This window comes from Rissa tridactyla, chromosome 5 (assembly GCF_028500815.1).
Source record: "Rissa tridactyla isolate bRisTri1 chromosome 5, bRisTri1.patW.cur.20221130, whole genome shotgun sequence".
NCBI classification, from domain to species: Eukaryota; Metazoa; Chordata; class Aves; order Charadriiformes; family Laridae; genus Rissa; species Rissa tridactyla.
Window position 1 is genome coordinate 43235859 of NC_071470.1, and position 24493 is coordinate 43260351.

A 24493-nucleotide genomic window follows, 5' to 3' on the forward strand; every position below is an offset into this window, starting at 1 on the left:
CTAGCCTATATTCTGAGACAGAAGAATACATGGTAATGTGATATATCTTGGGAGTTAAACTGGAAGCATCCAGTACTGGTAGTACCGGTACTAATAATGAGAGCCATATAACACGTGTGTTCTCTACGTGGAGTTAAGTGTAACATTGTCACTGGCTGAAAATTTGTGAAGCAGTGAAACAACTTAGCTGCCATTTCCATTTAACTATCAACTGTAAGTGCCCAATTACAACTTACATACAAGAATCCAGAAAAATAATTCCATAAGAAGGATAGAAATTGGTCTTAATTTAAGGAAATTTTAGGAAGAATTAATTTGAGACTTTTACAGAGTTTTCTAAACCCTTACCAGCTCTAAAGTTTTATAAGTAGTTATGGGACGTTTTTGTCTTTTTTTTTTTACATACATGCCTATATTCACTACCAGGTGGCCTTGAATTTGATGCTATATAGAAAGCTGCCTGCAGAAAAGTAGTAGCACTGACAAAAGTGAGAACTTACTCTTTCTCATCCTGCTTATTTCAGTTAGGCATTCTCATTATGATAGTCTTACACTGGTTTAACAATAAAGGTTAGATTTCTACATGTGTTCTTAAAATTTGTAAAAATAAATACTAACATGTTAAGTAAGTATAAATAATGTTTAAATACGTTTAAGTATGTATACACAGGGTTTCAAACCAGCTTATCTAAATCAATGTCAAAATATTTAAATTATATCACTTCAATACCTAACTGAAAGTAAACTTATATGCAATTTATATACACTCGCTCTTGTAAATCTATACTGCCTTCTAATTTTCAAAGATTAGAATTGCCTAACAACATTACATAAAGTTTTGCATATAATAAATTTCATGAATATAAAATATAGAAAATAATAATCTATGGGCAGGAGGGTGAGTATTCAAATTTTTTTGCCATTTTTTGAATTTTCACTTCACATTTCATACTATTAACGTGTAAAATTCGTTAAATAAAAACCAATTCTTACTCTGAGACTACTTTAGGACATAGAGAAGTTACTTCCAAATGCACAAGTAATTCCAACCATGATTATAACCCATAATCTTTAACAACTTGCAAATCCTTCAAAATCTCCATTATCAAAATATACTTTCAAAATAGCATTTCTACATGATAATGACTCAGTGAAGCAGCATAGTGCATAAATATCATATGGTGCAAAGAACTTCTTTTTTAATACGAAGCCATTAGAGTTCTGAGAAATTATCGTACACTCTCATTTTTTGTAGAACCAACTGTTGGAAATTTCTCCAGGTGTAGTTTCATTTTTAGCATTGCTGATTTTTGTCTTTGTTGTGTATTTTCATGGAGAGGTATAGATATATATATATAGTTTTAATTTGTTATATTCTTTCCTTTTCTTTACCGAAACTGGCAGAGCTAAACTACTGTGTGCCTTAAAAATAAAATAGCTAGGATGATAAAAGGCAAAGTGGTTTCTTACTACAACTATGCTTTTAATGTCTAGTTACAGTACTGGTAGACCATTAGTGAAGCTAGAGTGCATCTTCACCACCCCATAAAAGTAAATCTCTCTACCTCGGAGCTCCACTTAGTAAGGTACATCTGGAGAAAAAAAAAAAAAACCAACACGCTTATTCTGCTTTAAGAGTACAGAATTGAACTACAAATTACCATCTTTTTAAGGTTTCTTTTTTCCTACTTTGAAACCTATCTAGCTATCCAAAGAACTCCTTTTCAGAAAGAAAATAGTATAGCTAAAATAATCTTTATACGCAGCATATATATAATTTGAAGGCCAAATTATACATATGCCTGCATGTTTTATTCAGGATTTTTTTTCATGCAGCTGTGTGAACAAACTAACAAGCTAACAAAAGTGAGAAGCAGAGTCACCAGTGCAATTTAGGCATGGCAATACTTGGCACTGTCACATGGAATCATGGCCGTGGAAATTCCCACAGTAATTCACAAACAGCTTTTTGGCATTTGACCTCCTAATAAAGAAGAACAAAAGGGATTCTTGGAAACCAATGTGCTGAATGGAAAGATACCCCAAAGGAGCAGCTGATGAAGAGGGCTTCTGGTTTATCTTTCTATGTCTTGAGGATTTAAATGTCTAATGCTGCACTGGACATAGATGCTTATTTTAATTTGGGTTTTAGAAGCCTTAACTTCTAAAATTAGAACCATAAGTCTTACAGTGACAATTTTATTTCTACCACTGTACCATTTCTCCACTACTTCATAACTCTTTCCTGTAGTATAACCTTTCCTACACTATTTCTTGGAACAAAATTTCTGCTTCAGAAATGATCTGATCATAAGTCAACTACCAACTTCTTAAGGAAAAGAAACTTGGAAAATGCAAAATACCAGCATTAAATTTTCTCTGTAGGTATCAAATAAATTGTATATGCTGTAATTGCAGACTATGGTTTTCCAATGGATATCAGAAAATTACCTTCTTTGTGAACCCAAATCTTATTCTTATTTTCAGGATCTTTGTAACTTGTTGCATGGCACCAAGATACCAGTTCTGTACAAGAGGAATACACGAGTGAGGTCAAATGCAGATTTTTGTTTTCACATGTTTTTGAGTCCAGATTTTAGAACATTAACTGGTTTTGAGGTTAAAAAAATAGATGTGGTGCATTTCTCTAAACATTAGGTAGATGTCTGTCTCTGATTATCACTCTAGTTCATGTTGGTTTATACTTAATTAAATGCTATTTCATTTTGGGGATTTCCTTACAAGGAATAACCTATGATTTAATTTAGTTCACATACAGCTTTGAAGACTGTGCTGATACCCGGGTATACATAGATTTCAGAAATCCATGTAGAATATTTGGCTTTAAAAGCTGCACAGTAAAGAGAAATCAGAGTTACATTACCCAGCATTACTGATGAGCAGCTAAAAAAATTACTAGTTCAGCACCCAAACACCCAATTTTCATTAAATTTACAAGATATATTGCAAAATTGTTTTACTGATGAGAAATTTTGATAATTGATCATTTAAAGCTTTGTAGATATTTAAGCCATAATCATTATGATAAAAGAATCAGCAGTTGTTACTTGGTTAATGAATTCAAGACTAAAAGGCCTAAAGGTCCCTGACAGTTAGGCAATATTCACTTTCTCTCACTAGTATCTGGTTGTCAGCATCAATTACCCTGCCCATGTAAAATTGGCTAAACTGAGATGTAACGAACACTTAGATATGTGAAAACCAGAAGCTTCCTACAACATGTCTTGAATTTGGGGATATAGTGAGTACCGTTAGTCTTATCATAATAAAAAGAGTTTAGAATTAAAGCTTACAAACATTTACCTAACTTTATATTTTATATCTTTATGCCTCAGAAAACCATTCCTTTCAAAATAAATATATTTATATTAATATAAAAAGAAATCTATGTGATTTTTTCATTACAATAGACACTTATCAATCTAAGGAAAGTTGTGGGGCTTTTAAAAGTATAAACATAATATTAAATTACATAAGGTGCTGCAATTATTTTTAATGTTATGTCCAGAGCAGATAAATTTGTAGCTGCTAGATCATCTGCGTTTTTAAGCTCCTTAATTTTAAAAAAATGAATGAAGTAAAATCCTCACCTGACAGTTTGAAGTATCATGAGTCTCCTTTCAAATGGAACATTTGAACTGTGAATAATAGAAAAACAAGTGAGGGAAAAAAAGCCTATTAAAAAACAATGAAAAACATTCCAAAATACTCTAGTGAATGGATAAGGATTTTATCTATATGTCCTAGGATACATTTTTGTTGTTCTGATACATCAGGTGTAGCACAGCATTCTCTTAATTTTCTATACCTGATGTGCCCTGGCAATACCAAGCACTTAGACTTTGCTTCCTATTGCTATACATACGGTCTGGTTTTTCTTGCAGAGATGACGATTAAAGAAATGAAGCTGCAAAGCACACCTTAAAAAAGATGAAGAGCAAAATGTAAGACCTGTCTCATTTTTGCGCACTGATTCACCTGGTATGGATAGTGAGAAGCAAATTGTACATAGGAATGTGGGTAGTACAATTTTTTCTTTAAAAATGCTGCTAAAGGTAACCTTGTACGGTGGCAGTAGTTTCTAGGAGTGGGCGTAGCTCAATCTGAATGACAGATACCTCGTGCAGCAACATGGAGACTCTAACGGAGATTGGATCTCAGAAATTAATGAGGCGTTCAGCATTTCCTTCTTAAGCAACACACCCGTATGCAAGGGGCACGCTCAGACACACGGTTTGGTGTATGTCGGTCTCTCACTACTGCGGTGTGATGCTTTTCTTTTTGCTAGAAGCTCTGAATTGTTAGTGGTGTGCTAGTTGAGGCCTCTAGAACCCTCTGGACAAATTTAAATATTCCAAGTTTTACTTCAGAAAAGCAAAGCGTTTGGTCATGATGTCAGTTTTTTAACCGCCCCATAATAAATGGGAACCTAAAAGTTAGAAAAGCCCTCCAGGTTCTCTGTGTGGGAAAGCCGGCTTCCAGAACTCACAGCACTGAACCAAAGGCCGGAGAGCAAGTGCTAGGACATTTATAGTGTCCAGTGGACATTGCTAGAAGCTTTATAACATTGCTTGCTGGCACATTCCTAAGCGTAGTAGATCAGAGTCAAGTCTCTTTCCACTAGATGTGACAGTGTCTGCGCTTATTTGGTGAGCTACGCCTACAGCACACTTAAACCTATTCTTTAACATCTCCATACATTTATTTAATTAGCAATGGATAAATTGTCTCCTGATGACCTTCCTGTTAAAGACTATTTTCACTTCAGCATTTTATTGCCTTTCTTCACCTTTTTTTTTTTTTTGTTAATACTTTTGGCTATGATCTTTGGCACTTCTCATATGCCAAGCCATTACAAATGCCTGTAAGCGTATGGATAGGAGGGGCTAAGGGTTGAATGGAATTACCATACCAGGGCCTTCACTTTTCTGCTCAGCCATTAACAAGAAAGAATAAAACGTGAAGCTGAAAAATCATATTCCCATTCTTTCAGACATACAACCTTTTTGCATAACACCACCTCTGCTACAGTAGCGGTTTCAAGCATTTAACCATTTGGAATTATGGGAATATCTTTATTTCTAGCAAAATAAAAGGAACCAGTAGTACAATACAAAATTGATGGCTTTTTAAAAAGAATGTTTTAAATGGCTTCTGCAAGAAGGACTAGGCATTTATTTTCATTTACAAATAGCAAGCACTTTGGATTCTAATTATTCACAATTATTATAAAGGCTTTCTAAAATAAGACATAATAGTTTAGACTAGCAGTTTAAAGAGCTGCTTGATAAATTGAAATGAAAAGTGAGAGTATGAAAAATATATTTCATTACTTCCTGCTGCCTCAGTGTCTTGGGGCACTGTGTTTCCAGGGAGAAATATTGCACAAAGTAACCCACAGAGCAATTTTATGGTGGACATTTTCCCTTGGTGAATATAGCAATTTGACAACAACTTCCACATGTATACATGCTGTACTGCACTACATTTGAATGTCATTTAATGGAGGGAATGAAGAATCACAAAAAAGGGCTGAGTCTCAGTTGATGTTAGAGAATCAGAGTGCAGAAGAGGAAGCAATTATTTACTTGTAATAAGTGGGGAGTGCTATCTGCAATGGACAGATTGGATTCCTGCATTCATGGGTGACCAATAAGGTATTTCTGATAGTACATTGCCACAATTACAGCTCTGTCTCATTTGAACCATAATAAAGTTGGGGACAGAATAGCATAAAATGTATAAAAAACTTCTGATCCCCTTCGGTCTCCAGCGTTCTCCTGAACATTGTGGGGAAATAGACCGAAATAAAAATTGCTGCTTTTGCATTGTTTGGGGACTGCAGTTGCATCTTCAGCTGCACAGAGTTACTTATGGGCTTTTAGGACTTAATTCCATATGGAACTGCTGTTTTTCCTCTTAAAACAGCAAAGCAACCCTTGCCGCCTATTCCAGAAGGTAATCATAGCAGCTCCTGGGAAATGGGAACTTTCTTGCCACATTGTCTTGAATTACAGCATCAGTGAATTACAGCATTTTCCTTTGCACATTTGAAGGTGATACCAGCAAGTTCCATAGGTAGGGGAAAATGTTTTTAATGCTGCCATAATGTTGTTGTCCCTGTAGCTCTTCTGCTCCACCGTCTAACCCAGCTCCTAGTGACTCCAGGACTTTATGAGCTTCAGAAAGAGACCATAAGGAAATCGTCTCAACTTTTCTTTTCAACCTTATAAATTCAATGAAGAGCTATTTTTGTATTCTGTAGAGAGAATTCTTAACCTAAACCCTGTCAAAGAAATATAAACGTTGTTCTGATACTACCATTTTCTCCCATCATATTGTTGGCTCTCTGCCAAATGCTTTCCCATATAGGCATGAAGAAAGGTTGGGTCTACAGCTTGCTCTCTAGGCATCTTTGGTACAGTTTGTCTGTTGCTTAAAGACATCATCAGGCAAATGCTGTTTCATTAACTATCCATACATTAAACTACTATACCCAGCTGTCCCAGAATTGTCACCCTGGTGGAAAAGGGCATGCTTATATAATTAAGGCCCTTTTCTGTGATCTCTCCTCCTCATTCTCAAAAGATCAATTGCAGACAAGGGGCCAGACCCAAAGGGAAACACTGGAAGGAAAATAATTGATAAAAACTGTGTTTCTGGCAACCTGGAGTAAATGGAGGATGAAAAATTATTTCTGCTGTTGGAAGAGGTCACTTTGGGCTTACAGCTTGGAAAGAAAACTTAAAAGAGAGCCTGGGAGTATGATCAAGGTGCCAGGTACCCCTAGAATTATGAAAACACAGCGTAATAAAAACATTAAACAGAGTAGATGTAAGGAAAACACGACTAATTTGAAAAGAAACTTGTAGAAATCAACTACGCGGCAATGGAAGCAATATGAATAACACCTGTTTTCGAGCCTAATTGATTTTTAAAAGCTAAAACTTGGCACCAGATTTGGGCACAGGAGGCAGAAAGCAACAATTCTAAGAATATTTTACTGCATAATTTTCTGCCCCATAAATTCCTTAACATTTTGTATATGAACCATGGAAGTAATATGTGGATAGGGTGTTTTACCATCATCTTTCATAAAGAGAAACAAAGCACAGTTATTCACACTCATGCTGTCTTTTTTTCACTGTTGGTATTGACTACTGGTGTCATAATCTAAATAACTTATCTTTTACTTTGAAGAATTATGTTTTGCTCAGGAAAACACTCTTTCTTGGAGTTCCAGTTATTTCTTGATGACTTCCAATTCTTCAGAAACAGGGTAAGTCCATTTACATGTTCAATAACGTCACTAAAACTACCATTTAAGAGCCTCTTAGAAATTTTATCAAAAACATTGTCAGAAATGGGTAAAGTGAGTGATATAAGATAAAAAGAGTAACTTTCTGTCCTAGCTTTGCATTTTGTTATTTGTAGATTTTTAAAAGCAATCTTAAGAAGTTCTTATATCTGTTTATGTCTGTGAAAGAGCAGAGGTACAATGAAGAAAGCTAACTTTGCATCATTTTTAACATATCTGGAAGCAGAACGCCATGAAGCTGTGCTTTTGATCTAATCTAATTTCAAACTTCCTTAGCTTATGGATTTTAACAGCTTTGGTATATATCTTAAAATGAAATGTGACATGGATTGGTGTTTGTAGCTCTTGTCTTATATATATGCAAGATTAAATTACTGGCAGAAGATTTTTACGATGACTTCTCAGAAACTTTAGAAGCTCTTCTAGGAAATTGTCATTGCTATCTGCTCCGCTTAAGGCCCACGGTTATCCAGGCTGGCTATTGAATGTGATTCTAATATGTAGATTGTAGGTAACTGCAAAAGGTAGAATTCATTAGTCAGTGAAAATTAATGCTAAATGCTACATTTCTTTAGTTCATGTTTATATTTTGCCTGATTTTTTTTGGTCATGCATTTATTAATTTTTAAAAGTACAATCATGATCACCACTAACTTCAGACAAGCAGTGCAAGAATTGCATTAAGAAATTAGCATAATCTATGAGAAGTCTTTGGGGAGCTTGAGTCATCCGTGAGAGATGAAAAGCAGGGGTACCTGAGAGAGGAGTATGCAGTAAGTATTTGCATGTAGTAGTCATATATGTGCATAGTTTTTACTGCTGCTGACAAAAGGGATCTGGATTGTTGTGTTTTTAAGACCTAGTTCTTGCTGCATTGACAAACAAAGCTTTGTCTGGATTTGCTGAACGTATTTCAAGATGTCCTTATTACCTAGTTAACTGTAAAAGCAAACAGGGCTGCACTAATTCCCCATCATTTTTACTTCATGAGTGAACTTTTGTATTCTTATTTATTATTTAGGAGTGCAGCAGATACTCTGGAAAAACCCTGTCTCATCTCCATGGGCAAATTTCATACAATGCTCCATGATTTTTTGGCAATTATTTTTTCTGTAATTATTTTTGGGTGCTTGGTTATTTTTTGTGAGAGGTGGTGAAAATCCCAGTGAATAATGACAGCTGTGAATTCACCCTTGTGATTTTGGCTGAGAAGAATTTCACTTCAAGCAGTATTAAAACTGCCTACTTTTGGTTAACTTCTCGTTTCTTTTTTTCCTGGAGTATTTTTCATAGAGAATTGGTATGAGTCTCCCCTGAAAGGATATAACGCTTAGATCTTAGAGGCGTGTATAAAGACCTTTCAGAAATGATAGATCTCCTATAACAGTAAGAGTTAGTTAAATGATGGGGCATGTATTCTGGCTCACCTTACAGATTGAAATGTACTCCCAAGAATCTTATCCTGTCTTACACTAAATAAAATATACCTTTATAGTTCAAAGAGAACTGTCCGGAAAGAAACGTATATCATAGATTTTTATGGAAGCCAAGCAAAACATTAAAACTTTTGTTAATTTAATCCCTACCCTTTATTATTTATAGTAACTGTTTGGCTTGCTTCCTATTTTGTAACAGGATCTGAATCTCCTGATCACCTGTATTATGTGGAATGGCTTCCTTCTACTTTCTCCAAGCTTTCTTACTAGGATCTGCTCCAGAGAAACAGTATGGATAAACACAGCATAAAATTTATCAGGGTCTTTCTGTCTGGGATAGCCCTACGGCAGGAAGTTCAACAAACCTCCATATTAACACATGCCCACAGCCTCCCCTACTGCTATACACTCACACGCGAAGCACGCACTTGCACGCTCAGGCTATAAAAGCACCATGGGTAGAGCTGTGGCGCAGCTTTTTCATCATCTGGTGAACTGAGAAAGAAAAAACTCCACTCAAAGAAAACACAGTGTCCATGAGCCAGAAAGGCCCCACGGAAGTCCTAGCCCAAGAATTATGAATTCTAGCTGGCTCCAGGCTGCTCTCCCTGACAAGTGTGAGCGCAGGCCAGCTGGCCTAATGACTGCTGTTCTCTCTCAAACGCATTATCAAAGGATAATCACAGCATATTGCAATTCACCTTGAAAATGCATTACAGTAACCCAGAGCAGCCTTTGTCAGTTTGTAGCCTCTACCAATCATGGATATGGCTGCTTAGACTATACTACCATTCATCGATACTTACTGATATTAAATCAGATTAAAAAGTAGACAGAAATATATCAAATATTTTTCTAAAGCTACGTGATGGGGCAAATATTTCACATGGACACTATGCACTCATACTAGGGAGAAATTATGTGACTGAAATGGCAACAGTATTCATTTGCAGTTTGTCATTTAATTGAGTGAGGTGGTCTCTAACAAATGCATTTTTTTCTTAAGAAAGTTGAGGTTCATTTGATGTTTCCGGTTTAAATGCCAGCACAGTTAAGTCCACAGCTGCTAAATGACCAAGCGGAATGCAGCCAGCAAACCCCCGTGTTCATTGTGGATGGACACAACACAGCTTAATGTACCACTGAACAGACATTCCCTCAGATGCTGCTCCTGGGAGACAGATGCACATTCAGACAGAGGCAGTCACACCCCCCCTCACCCCCAAAAACTGAGACATCGGGACTGAGTGTTTTCTTTTGGAAAAGAAAACATATTGAAGATGACTGGCATCGGTTTAGAGAATGCAACGGAGTGAAGCACTGTCTGAGCAGTTTTTGTTTTTGAGATGAAGCGATGTAGTACAAAAATGAACACGCAATTTCTCAGTCAGTACCAAAGAAACAGCCTTCAGATGCAGGGAAATGTTTCTGTAGGCAACTGAAATATATTGGTCTTCTATGCATTTTGATGGAAGAATTGGATAACCAGAGCAGTTTGCTCAGAACACAAATGTCATTGATGTTTTATTCTCATGCTGAAGAGTAAACAATAGATATATCATATCTTTAGATGACTGAATGCCAGAAAGTGCTGAAAGTATTATGAGTAAATAATAACGTAACTAGTTAATATTAATGTAACAAGTAGAAAATTTTAATCTCTTTTCATATGTTCATTCCTCACCACAGTAATAAAGGATACCTATTTAATTTAACATACTGTTATTATAAAGAGATTGTATGTAGCCCAAGTAAATAGAACTACATAGAAACAGCCATTTTTCACAGTAACACTTTTTAAAAAATTTGCAATGTTAAAATCTTCTTATTTTTCTATAAAAGGAAGCAGTTTCCATAAAACAGTTTTGCTAATGCTTTGCATGGAACAATTTTTCATACATGCCTCTGTGTGTGTGTTGTTCAATTTAAGATGTGAATAAGTATTTTTCATATAGGGCAACCTGAGTGTTTTTCTCTGCAGTAGCAGAGAAATGTTTGTGAAAAAAATGATTCAGAGACAAAGCCAGGCTCTATACTAGTATAGTTCATTTATACAACAGCAGAGCTAACTAAAAAAAGAAAAAGATGAGGGAAATCTTTGTTGGAGTAAAATAGAAAAACAACCCACCAGTCCTCCAGTTTGTTACACTGATGCAACTTTTCCAAAAATCTGTGGGGTTCTATCAGTTTAACAAAGACAAAAATGTCATTCATTATAAACAAAAGCTGTGGAGATTTTGGCATAGCTCAGGGGAGGAAAATTCCCTGTGGACTTTTATTATTCTTAGCAATGAGTTGTAAGATACTACCCAGTGTTGTCCATGAAGAATAAAAACTATCCATCAATTACTTTTTTTTTTTAATAAAGTCTCACACTTATATTAACAATATGAAAATCTCACAGAATAACAGAAATAAAATAACATTACAGCTGCTGTCTATATAGGGCTTTCTAGAGGAATGGTTGTGCAATAAGCCTGCAATCGATCATGAACACGATATTTAGAAAATGAAAAAATACATTATGAAATTAGGCACTTAAATAATTTGCTTGATATTAAAACAGAAATGAAAAATAAATAAACATTTTTCCAAACCCAAGAAAAAATATATCCAGAATATATAACTCTATTTTATTCTTATATGTATGTGTGTGTGTATATATATATAAAACAGATTTATTTTTATTAGATAGCAAAACGTACCAGAAGAAAACAGTTGGAATATTTACAGAACACAGAGAAAATGCCTAGTGGTTTGATGATTCCCATTTCTTGAACAGAGAAAGAGGAAAGGCACAAAAATATTTTTGTCATACCTTTTCTAGAAACTGGAGCAACTGAAATACTTGTGCCATCTTGAATACTGACACTGCTTACTCCTCCTTAGCAGAATGCACGCTACTGTCGTGGATGAGAAAGATGGTGCACTTGAACATTCGGGTAACAGGTGGCATGGCAAAACTTCAGGAAGACAAATATCCAGAAGGCATCTAGCAAAAGAATTGGAGAGCATAGTGTGTCTTTTTAATTGGTAATACAGCAGGTGCATTCAATTTGTAGACTGAGGAGATGCAGAAGCAACTATGCCTTATCAAGGTTAAATGCTTTCATTCTCCTCTCCCTTACAATTTTATATTTCCGTGGTTCTTTTTATTTCTGTGTAGGTTTTCTATTTATGTTCATGTGAAAAAGGAAAATCAGACCTGTTTTTTCTCCATCGTTGGATGCACAGAAACTCAGTTTATGTCTGTCTTAATGATACTGACTCTCACCAAGCTAAACAGAAAAAATGGGTTAAAATGGTTACTTTGGGTTTGATTCTTAGGGAATTTCAGTTTGGGAGCGCTTCCTGGAAATGACGTATTAGACAGGTCCGAGACATGACACTTGTCTACCCAAACCATCTCAGCATTTCACAAGCTTCCTAACGTCACCTATCTTCTCAAATACAAAATGCACGGAGCTAGTCATGAAAACTACTGCAGTAAGATTTGAACCTGCACCCATTAAGGGCACTGTTTTTCTACTGATTCCAAAGAAATAATTTCAAAAACAGTGTGACAGGTAAGTAGCACTGGTTTATTACACGATATTATGGTAGCTGGCAGCCTGAGTTGTGCTATGGTCTAGTGGCACTTAGTAGCCTTTCCTACTCTGCAAGTGTAGCTAATCTGGGAAACCATGTGAGATGTGACTACAAGGTTTGAACAGCCTGTGCACTTGGCATTGCTTCTACCCTATTTTTTCATACTTTATTTCTCATTAGTAAAACAAACAAACAAGCAAAAAAGAATTTTCACTCCATAACATAATAAAAAAATGCTTGTACAAGCTCAAGCAGCAAGGCAGGATGATTATTTTGCCTTTTAGTTCCAGTGTCAGCTTGTTTTCAGCTGCTATCAAACACTTTGTCACACCAGATGCCCGTTATATCTGTTACATGGTGAAATGTTTCAGTACATAAAAGACAAGGTACATGATTTTCTCATACTTATCTTTGAAATCACCAAAGAACTTTCCACCATAGCTATGTTTGCTTACAGCCACTGAAGTTCACTTTAAAGTTCCCCTTATTATCTTTTTTTTCATGCTTGTGCGTGTACATTTCAAAGTTATGACATCTCTAAGATATTACCCTAAGAGTAACAAATCTTTAAGCCATGTTTTTTTTCCATGCTCACTTTTGCTTGCTCTCCATTTTGCCAAATAAATTTACTCCAATGGGTAAAGAGTTGCAATGTCCTTAATGTTGTACACTCAATGACACAAAGAAAACATATTCCTTTTATTCACTTTTTTGTGTATTTCTTTACCTCTTAGGATGCATATCTCAAGGAGCTTGCTAAACTATAAGTACTGATCGCAAGTGTGCAAGGCAAGCGTGCCTCAAGAGCAGCACTATTTGATTCGCAAAGGACTCTCTTACTCTAGTTTATGGTGAAATAATTTTCTTCCAGATTCTCCTTTCCTTCCACCCCCTAACCTCCAATTTTTTTGTCCCTGTTTTCTTAAGGCTACATGAAACATAATATAACAGCTGATGGCTTTTGCAGTCCATTATCCAGAGGCTGGTTTTGGACCAAGCCACTAAACTAACTCTTAGCTTTACTCTATGGCGCAGTAAATACTGTTGCAAGTCATTAACATTTTACTTAGTCAACTGTGCAATATTTTGCCTGTACTGATTATCTATTCTGTCAGCTACAGTAACTTTTTATAATCCTGTTTTAATAAAGTATATAGTTTAAATTGGATTTGAAAGTATTACTAGATAGGCAACTATGTTTTTCAAGCTACAGACTCAATATGGCTTTTTATTTACCAGTGCAAAGAAATGGTATCAAGCTGAGACAATTGCACACCAGGCTGGAGCACGCACGGCTGAGTGAGCAGTATCATGCCCTCAGCTAGGCTGCTGTGGATGAAGGGGAAAAGAGAGGGTTTTACGCCTTCTGTTCTGTCAGTGGAATTTAATGGAAAATGTATGCCTCAGCCAGTGGCCAAGCAAGCAGCCAAACATGATGTTGGCCACAGCCAAGATGACCCGTTCATTTGGCCGCAGAAGAAAAGCTCTGCTGCATCGAGCAGCGCTTTGAAACAGCTGTACCACGGCACAGCTTTTGACGGCTTGCTAAACACAATGAGCAAAGGCCCTCTCATATTAGAAAACTGAGACAAACCAAACAAATGCAAATTCAATTAATATCCATTGCCATTCTTTGTCAGTTGTCACCTTGGCAGGTCTCAGCAGTGTGGAAGGGAGCCATCACTTGAAATCCTCTACTACAGACTGGAAAAGTCACTTTTTTTGTTTGGTTTCTTTCTCCTTACTATGCAGTTTAAAGGACATCTGATAGACATAAACATATCCATGAAGGATTTTTTTCTGGGTGTAGCAATATGAATACACGGGCATTCAACAGAGAAAATAAGCTGTTATCCAATGTTAATTTATTTATTCTTATGTATGGTTAGCACTGGATACTCATTCAATGGAGCAGCTGTTACTAGGTATTGACAAACATGACTCACATGACTATTTTGTTCCGTTTTAACTTAACTGAATGCATATTTTGCAAGACAGAAAAGAGTGTCCTGATTATTTTAATTTAATTTAGCTGGATCAATTATTTTTATCTGAAAAGAAAATAAAAATCCTGAAATACAATCTTAAAAGAGTTCACCTAAGGCTTTTTTAGTAAAAAATGTATATTCCACTTCCGAAACGTGAAGACAGTGGAGAGGTTTTTCTCCAAGGTAAGATTAATACAGTGCAGAGGGTCAGAATAAACTCTTAATTCCATTTAAACAGTAGAGAGACCTTTGGCTGACTGCCTAGAGGTAAATTTCATCCTAGGTGCAGACACCAGTTACTTCATTAAATAGGGTATTGGCCCATTCTCAGAAGCCCCAGAGGCACGCCTAAACACAGGTGAATTCAGAAGAGAACAATCATTATGAAAATGAAGGCTGCATTGTTTCTTTCAGGCCAAAGTACAAGCCAAATAATTTCAGTAAACCTACCTCCTACAGATTTTCCCTGGCAAATTCATACAATAAGAGCATTGTGGGTTTTTTTAGTGTTTTAACTTTGACACAATGGAATTAATCTTAAAAAGAATGAAATAATTGTTTGTATTTCATCCATCAGTTATTAAAATCAGTAAGTTAATGTCCTGGTTTGATCCCAAACCATGACAGTTATGCATTATATGTTTGCATAGCTAAAGTGTTAATTGGTATGTGGTTAAAACAAGCGAACTCTGAATACTGACTTTCTCTTAGATTCAGACTGTACACTACTCCAAACGATAAGGCTTAGTCCCAGCATAATACATAAATTGGGTAGAAGCAGGGCTATTTTGTAAGCTAAGTTCAGGCTTTATAAGGGAATTGTTTTCGTGGTGTTTCTGTTTCCTCTGTTGACCTCGTATGGGACTATGGGCTCTTTTTATTTGGATGAAGTGTTTCTAAATTCTGCAATTTGAAATACCCACAGAAAGGCTAGCTGAACAACTTTAACCTTTAACAGTAAGAAGGTAGAAACATGTCAAATAAATACTAACTGATATATACATAAGAGGATGACTGGGTCATAAAATGGGCCTGACTGTATTGTATCCTCTGGAAGAGAAATACAGCTTGACTATAACATAGTATAATTTAATTCAATTCCTATGTATTATAGTGATCAACTAGTTGCATCAATACTAATTGCATGCAGAAACGTTGCTAATAAATTGAAAGCAGTTTCATTAAAATGTAATGTGTGTTTTATTTTTATTAGCAGACAAAAATTAAACACTAAAAAATGCAATTATTTTAATTTGAAGTAGAGAAGGCTTCATATTTCACCTTAAAAGTGTTCAGTCTCTCTTTTCATGCTTGCTGCTAAAATAAGAAACAAGTATGAAATAACTTAAATAGGCTTTCACTAAAGAAAACGAAAAGTGGCGTATAAGAACTAATTACGCTGTCTGTAGTTCATATATTACTCTATACTTGCAAAATGGCTCATAGTAATTTTGAAAAGTAAAAACTGCATTTATCCAAAATGGCTTTGTTCCTACAGAAAAAAAAAAAAAAAAAGAAGAAAAATTTTTGCTGTGTATCTCTTATGCTCAATCCCAAACCCATTAATTTTCGAAGTGTTTTGCAATGTTTGGGTTTACTGGACTAACTAATTACTATTAGTCACCATAAATCTAAAGACAATTCTACACAACTTCAGAGCAAAGGGTTACACAGTGTTATTTATCTTCCTTTGTGCTGTCTTTTCTCCCAAGAGTACCTTTAATCTGTGGCATATATTGGATTCATAAAAAAGGATCAGTCTTTTCAGAGTGTTTTTTATATGCCATATTCAGAGGATATTCTTAACTACTTTCAAGGCTGTTTTGGGAACTGCAAATGGGTGTTCCAAATGCCAATAAACGATGCAGTGCAGTCACATGCAGGTTCCTGAGCTACAGGTAGAAATGAGCGCACAAATCCTACCCCCATGCAGCACATGGAGAGGTGGTGACAGCCAGTTTTGTGTGTACAGCAGGTTTACAAGATTTGCTACTGTGACATCCTGCTTGTGCAGTTCACGGGTTGTGTACTGAGCCTTTTTCAGGCTTTTGTTTGGAACATGCATACTGAAAATCCATTTGTTTTGGAGATGCAGTTGAGGGATCAGATTGATCCTCAGTTAACATCTTCAGTTGACTTCCCCCTGAGTAACAGACATGACACCAGCAGCCCTCATGAGCTAGCCAACTGCTAATACTTCCTTTTAAATATCGGCTAGCAAACAGAGTCTGCAATAACCCAAACATAAAGTCTGATTTATTTGGCCACAGCATACTTCATTCTTTGGCATGCTGATTCAGAGGAACAGAAATGGACATGCAAATCCTCTTACCTGTTCTCGCCAGGTCTCTTAAGCTGCTAATCAGACCTCATTTGATACCTTTTCTTCTGCTTGGTCACCAGCCCTGGGCTACCGGGCAACTGATCCCATATCACGAAGTATCTCCACCCTGGTTTCCTTCTGTCCTATGGGACAGAAGCACAGCAGTGCCTTCGTGTGCAAACTCTCTCTGTGCAATCAGAAAAAACATGATTAGAAGTATGGCTGTGTGGCTGCTCTGTTTGGGTATTTGTTGAGATGAACTTTGCTCAGATCAGCTCATTTCCTTTCAATTTCATTTGCATTTTCCTATGAAGGAAACCTATTAAAATTTCCGTGACATGCTCAGTAGTTTCTTTGACCTATATATATAGGGCTATTACAGGCTTTCAGGTCTTACGAGTCCCATAGTTTATTCACTGATGGGTATCTGATGCAAATACTGAAGGACATTCGAAGAACACAGGTTAAGTCTACTGTGCTCAATAACTGGATTTTAAACATAGTATCTGCATGCTAGATTGAGGTGAGCAAAGGGGTCCAGTTCTTGCACCATACTGAGTACCGGTGAGGGCTATTCCCCAGTTTTTCCTTACTGAGGAACCCTTCCATTGGCCTTGTCAGGGCAGCACAGTCTGCATAATCTGCACTAAACCACCAGCCAGATGCTAACTGTGAACACCATAAGACAAAACAGGGGGAAGGCCAAATCAAGTGCACAGGTCTGCAAAGCTGACACGCCAGTTGACCAACACAGTTAATATTTTGGCCTTAAGCTACGTTTTAGAAATCATTAGTCATTTATCTTCTGAACATAGTAGAACCTAAACATCGGAAGTTTGTGACAGTCCTAGGGTGATCTGGTAAACTATGGACAGTGGTGCGGGAGCTTTGATCTAAACTATCTTCTGCAATCCCACAATAAATGACAGTCTTATCATGTGTTTTTCATCTTAGATATAGAATCATAGAATAATAAAATAGTTTGGGTTGGAAAGGACCTTTTAAGGTCATCTAGTCCAACCCCTCTGCAATGTGCATGGACATCTTCAACTAGATCAGGTTGCTCAGAGCCCTGTCCAACCTGACTGAATATTTCCAGGGATGGGGCATCCACCACCTCTCTAGGCAACCTGGTCCAGTGTTTCACCACCCTCACCATAAAAAAAATCTTCCTTATCTAAATTTAAATCTATCCTCTTTATTTTAAAACCATTACCCCTTACTCTATCACAACAGACCCTATTAAAAAGGTTGTCCCCATTTTTCTTATAAGGCCCTTTAAGTACTGAAAGGCCGAAATAAAGTCTCCCCAGAGCCTTCTCTTCACCAGGCTGAATAATCCCAACTCTTTCAGCCTTTCCTTATAGGAGAAGTGTTTCATCCAGCCCTCTCTGATCATTTTTGCAGCCCTGCTCTGGACCTGCTCCAACAGGTGCACATCTTTTTCCGTGCTGAGGGCCCCAGAGCTGGACGCGGTACTCCAGGTGGGGTCTCACCAGAGCAGAGTAGAGGGGCAGAATCACCTCCCTCAACCTGCTGGCCACGCTTCTTCTGATGCCCAGTATACAGTTGGCCTTCTGGACTGGAAGCACGCATTGCCAGCTTTTCATCCACCAGCATCCCCAAGTCCTTCTCCACAGGGCTGCTCTCAATCCGTTCATCCCCCAGCCTGTATTGATACCCGGAGATGCCTTTAGAAAAAAACCCCAACTTTTGGTCATTTAGTTCCAAACGTTTGTGGAGTCAGTTAGACCAACCATGATAAGCCCTTTTTCATCTCTAAGAATTGACACACTAATATTTCTTGATGTGTACACTCCAATTTTGACTTATTCTTGTAAACAGATACAATAAGAGAAATGTACAAAGTGGTCTACACTTCCCTGATAACAAACTAATTCCTTTTGAGTTTTTTTTTTTAATTTTTATCTCAAAATTCATAATTTTTTAATATCTGAATCTTTTTTACAGATGCTTATTATTTGCAGCACTTCGTTTGAAAAGGATGGGGAAGAAGTTGTTTTATTCAAGTACTATATAAATTAAGTATTTTGAACTACATAATTATTTCATATTCTAAGAATAACTTATAATTAATTAAATGTCAGTATAATTTGAAGTGATTTCAGCTAAAGTATGTGGCACTTATACTGTTCTACACAGTTCCATTTCTTAAGGTATAATGTTAAAAACATACTTAGCAGCATTATTAAGTTGTAGTGATATTGCATTCATGAAGTCATTGAGAGTCACCATATATTAGAAAAGGAGAATATTTCAAGATACTTTCTTACTTTTGTCAAATTCAAAGTTTCATCTTCTTTGTAGAAACATGGAAATTAGAGAGAAAAATTGTAACTAAATTGTAACTCTAAATAGAGAGCTTTGGCTGGACCTCAGGAAAAAAAGGAAGGCTTACATTCTCTGGAAAAGGGGCTTAGCAACTTATGAGGATTATCAAGATATAACAAAGCTATGCAGGGGGAAGATTAGAAGGGCCAAAGCTCAATCAGAACTCAGCTTGGCCACTGCAGTTAAAGACAACAAGAAGAGATTTTTCCAGTATATCAACAGAAAAAGGAAGACTAGGGAAAATATAGGTCCACTGATGAATGAGACGGGTGCCCTAGTGGTGGAAGACACAGAGAAGGCAGAGTTACTGAATGCCTTCTTTTCTTCGGTCTTCACTGATAAAGCCGTCCCTCACACATCCCATACCCTGGAGGCAAGGGGGAAGGTCCGGAGAGAGGAAGATTTTCCCTTAGTTGAGGAGGACTGGGTCAGAGACCACTTGGCCAAGCTGGACATTCATAAGTCCATGGGCCCTGACGGGATGCACCCGCGAGTGCTGAGAGAGCTGGCAGATGTTATCGCTAGACCACTCTCCATTGTCTTTGCAAGGTCATGGGGAACAGGAGAGGTGCCTGAGGACTGGAGGAAGGCTAATGTCACTCCAATCTTCAAAAAAGGCAAGAAGGAGGACCCAGGGAACTACAGGCCGGTTAGTCTCACCTCTGTCCCTGGGAAGGTAATGGAGCGACTCATTCTGGATGTCGTCTCCAAACACATAGAGGAACAGGAAGTTATTGGAAGTGGTCAGCATGGATTTACCAAGGGCAAATCATGCCTGACCAATCTGATAGCTTTCTATGATGTTATAACGGGTTGGCTGGATGAGGGGAGAGCCGTAGATGTCATCTACCTTGACCTTAGCAAGGCTTTTGACACTGTCTCCCATAACATCCTCATTAGGAAGCTGAGGAAGTATGGGCTAGACGAGGTGACAGTGAGGTGGATCGAGAGCTGGCTGAGTGACAGAACCCAGAGGGTTGTGATCAGCGGCACAGAGTCCAGTTGGAGGCCTGTAACGAGTGGTGTCCCTCAGGGGTCAATACTTGGACCAATTTTGTTCAATATATTCATTAATGACCTAGATGAGGGGACAGAGTGTATCCTCAGCAAGTTTGCTGATGATACCAAGCTGGGAGGGGTGGCCGACACTCCAGAGGGCCGTGCTGCCATCCAGCGTGACCTGGACAGGCTGGAGAGCTGGGCAGAGAAGAACCTAATGAGGTTCAACAAAAGCAAGTGTAGGGTCCTGCACCTGGGAAGGAAGAATGCCAAACACCAGTATAGGTTAGGGGCGGACATGCTGGGAAGCAGCTCTGAGGAGAAGGACCTGGGGGTCCTGGTAGACAGCAAATTATCCATGAGCCAGCAGTGTGCCCTTGTCGCCAAGAAGGCCAATGGCATCCTGGGCTGCATAGGGAAGACTGTGGCCAGTAGGTCGAGGGAGGTCATTCTCCCCCTCTACTCTGCACTGGTGAGGCCACAACTGGAGTACTGTGTCCAGTTCTGGGCTCCCCAGTTCAAGAGGGACAGGGAACTACTGGAGCGAGTCCAGCGAAGGGCAACCAAGATGATTGTGGGACTGGAGCACCTCCCTTATGAGGAAAGGCTGAAAGAGCTGGGACTCTTTAGCCTGGAGAAGAGAAGGTTGAGGGGGGACCTGATTAATGTTTACAAGTATCTAAAGGGTGGGTTTAAGGAGGACGGAGCCAGGCTCTTTTCAATGGTTCCCAGCGACAGGACAAGGGGCAATGGGCACAAGCTAGAACATAGGAAGTTCCGTTCAAATACACGGAAAAACTTCTTTACAGTGAGGGTGACAGAGCACTGGAACAGGCTGCCCAGGCAGGTGGTGGAGTCCCCTTCTCTGGAGATTTTCAAGACCCGCCTGGATGCAGCCCTGAGGGATGTGCTTTAGGCAATCCTGCTCTAGCAGGGGAGTTGGACTAGATGATCTCTAGAGGTCCCTTCCAACTCTGAAGATTCCGTGATTCCGTGATTCCGTAAAATTGATGAGAATTATTCCAACTGTTCAAGAAGTTAATTAGGTTTTTTGGTTTTTTCTTTTTTTTTTAGGAAAACCATGTGTATTTATTGCTATAAAATTAATAATAGAGTTATGTATTTACCGCAACAGTAAATACAAGATTTTAGTATAATTTTGTGTCAACTTTCAATACAGCGTATTATACAGTAAAAATACTCCCTAGAATATTTTTCAGTAACCCCACTGTTTCAGAATCATCAGTTTACAAGAAGACTTACAGAAGCAGTAGGAACAAAATTCTCCTGCTCCAGAAACCAATATTTAATAGAACGCAAAAGGACTAAACTTCTGTGGGTCCATGGAGGACAAAAGCTACCCCATGGTACTCTGCTGGGCTGTATATCAATAATTAAGTAGTCATTCAAAGAAGGAGAAATGAAACTTGGAGTCAAGCAAGGTGCTTAGTGCTCAAAGTTCACATTATTACATACGGTGGCTTTTTAGGTGCCTGTTAGTCACAGTTCAGTTTCTCAAACTAAATTACGTTCCCTAGATTCCTGTATAGCTCAAAGTGAGGTTCCCGTGGAAGGGATCTCTAACTGGACAGAAGCAATTAGGAAATTATAAGCATAGTAGCTTACCATAAAGCTTTACCCTGGGATGTGACAGAGGCATATCTCCTCATGTCTCACATCCTGTATCCAAATGTTGGAGACCTAAGTTGTGTAAAAAACCAATAAACTTAAGGCATTTTCAGTGGTGTCTTTCAAAACACAGCAAGAACGTCTCATTTCATTAACAGATGAGCCTGGGATTTAAATTCCATTGAGATGTATAAAAGTTCTCCACAATTCTTGCTCCAGCTTGAGTCCATATCTCACAAGTGTGTCCCACACATCAACTCAAAGGCCTAGTTTTGGTGTTTTAAAGCAAAACATTTACCATAAATGACAATATAAACATAAGCAAAGCTTTGCAGAGCCTGAAAGGACTTAATCAGGAAACAGTCACTAAGTTGTTCAGCTCAGCCAAGGATGGAGATCTTCCTCAGCTTTCCAAGCAGCAGAACCTTAGGGAGGAGAGAGCATTTCAATATGGAAATCATGAATCGTGTTAGACAGGGAAGTGTTGCATACGTCCCTTAATAGCTTCATCCCCAAATCTTATTCTCTTTCTCATTAGGCCATTAAATTTCTCACTAATTAGAATTTTGATGAAGGATTCTGAGAAGGGATTTGGCCAGAGTTGATTATTTCATAAAAAACTCAACAGAATCAGATAATTGATCTTAATGGCTATCTCTGCACTGATGATTTAGTTTTGAAATCCAAATCCAAATTTCTTCTAACAATGCCCTTTATTGTGCAGCTTTTCTTTTGCTTTCTTATATGTAGCTGTTATAAATCTCTCATACTAAACACGACAGAATTGTGCATTGCAAAGAGATAAGAAGACAAAGAATCCATTGGAGACAAGGTGAAAGGAGTGAACTTAAAAAAAAAGGCAAGAGCTAAAAAATTATTTGTAGTTCCTCAAGTTCCTGTGACATCCTTCTATTGTAACCATACAATTCATATCGTGGTTGAATTGATTGATTTTAGCAACTGCTTTTGTCAAAGCTTTGGTAAAAGATTCAGTTCTTTCTGGGAAGCTCCTTTGTGCATACTAAAACTTTGTGATTGCAAAATGAGATTTTTACAGTTACTGTTAGGGTTTTATGGTCACATTTGCCTCATTTTAAGGTGTAGGTAAAACATCTCTACAGCCCTTCAGCTGCCTGCCCTTAAATTACAGAGCCACAGTGATTAGAGACACTGTATTACTGCACCTCACTGGTTGTGCGTAAAGCCTAGATGATGGCAATACTATTTCTAACCGCTGGTGCAGTTCTCTAATGTAAAGTACAAGATAAAGTAAGACTGCAAGTGCCAAATATGATCTATCCAGCTCAGTTAGCAAAAGCTGTGAAGTTGCTATATCATGGTTTCAGAAGCCAAATAAATATGGTTATGCAGAAGCAACTCTCTTTACAGTTTCCCTGTTACCCGGCCTAGACTAAGACTAGCCTGATTATCCCTGCATGTACCATATGTACATCGCCATGTCAAAGTATAGATGCAGCCTGTTTCTCTAAACGAGCCTGACTATAAACTAAGAAACTACATGCATCTAAGCTATGGGGACAACCTTGATCATTAGATAATGAAGCCACGATGTTACAGTTTTGAAAGGTTTCAGAAGCCATTGATGGAATTAGTGCATCCAGTTCTGCGGTCTCCAATTTCAGAAGGATGTTGGTAACTTTAAAGGGATTCAGAAGAGTAAGTTGAGGTCTGCTGGGTGATATGTCCAATAAATACTAATTGAGTTTCATTTATTTAATTTACCATAAGACATTTAGGTGGTAACTTGGTCACAGTGAACCAGAGCACACAAGGGGAGATAGCTGATGGAAGTTTAGTGTACTTAAATAAAGACACAGAATAGTACTAAAGGTATAAAGGGGTCAAACAAAAGGAAGCTGGATCTGGTAAATTTAGGTTAGAAATAAAATACAAACAGTTAAATAGTCAACAGCAAAGACAGTTAATCAATGGAACAACATACACTACTACTACTACTACCCATCACTTGGACGTTAAATCAAGACTGGTTTTTTTTTCCTAGAAGACAAACATCCTTTACACTGATGCCATGGCCTTGACGTCCCATTCCTTGGAGCATGAAAAAGTTGCAAGGCTGAACAGAGCCACAGTCTGGCTAGGGAAAGGGATGCGCAGCAGCTTGACAAGAATGTCCACTACTGCAGGCAGACCTAACAGGGAGACGGCAGCCTCCCTTTTCCCCATGACACACTACTTAGAATTGTATTAATGAAGATCTAGAGGAGAGAACGCAGCTCCCCAGGCCCCCTTTCTGAGCAGTAGAGCCATGCAATGCCTTTTGCTAACAAGAAAGTGTAATTTTTAAACACCCGACAGTATATGCTTAATATAAACATGTGAGGGAGAGAGTGTATGCTAAGAATCTTATTAGATGGGTCATACCAAGCAAGCCATCACATTTAGTGCTGCTTCCTCCTCCAGCTGTCATTTCAGCTAATCCTGATGTGTTGGGATGCAGTACAAAAGAGAGAGAGAGGACAAGAGGGAGGGAGGGAGACAGGGAAGGAGGGAGGGAGGGAGAAAGAAAGAGACTTTTCTCTCCCTCTATCTTTCACTCTCTTTTTCACATGCTCTGGCAAAGAGCTAAATATCATTTGAAAAAGCAGATGGCCACTTTCATGAGACAACTGAATAAGGCATTGGAAAATCTACAAACATTAATAACTGCTTGTTTTCAAATAGCCTCACGGTTCTCTTTGAAGTATAAATGGATGTACTAGCATTTTACATTTACTCCAAACTAAATATACACTTTATTCTTTCATTCTATTGTACTTGCAGACATCTGTGGGAATTAGTAATATATGCAAATAGTGTA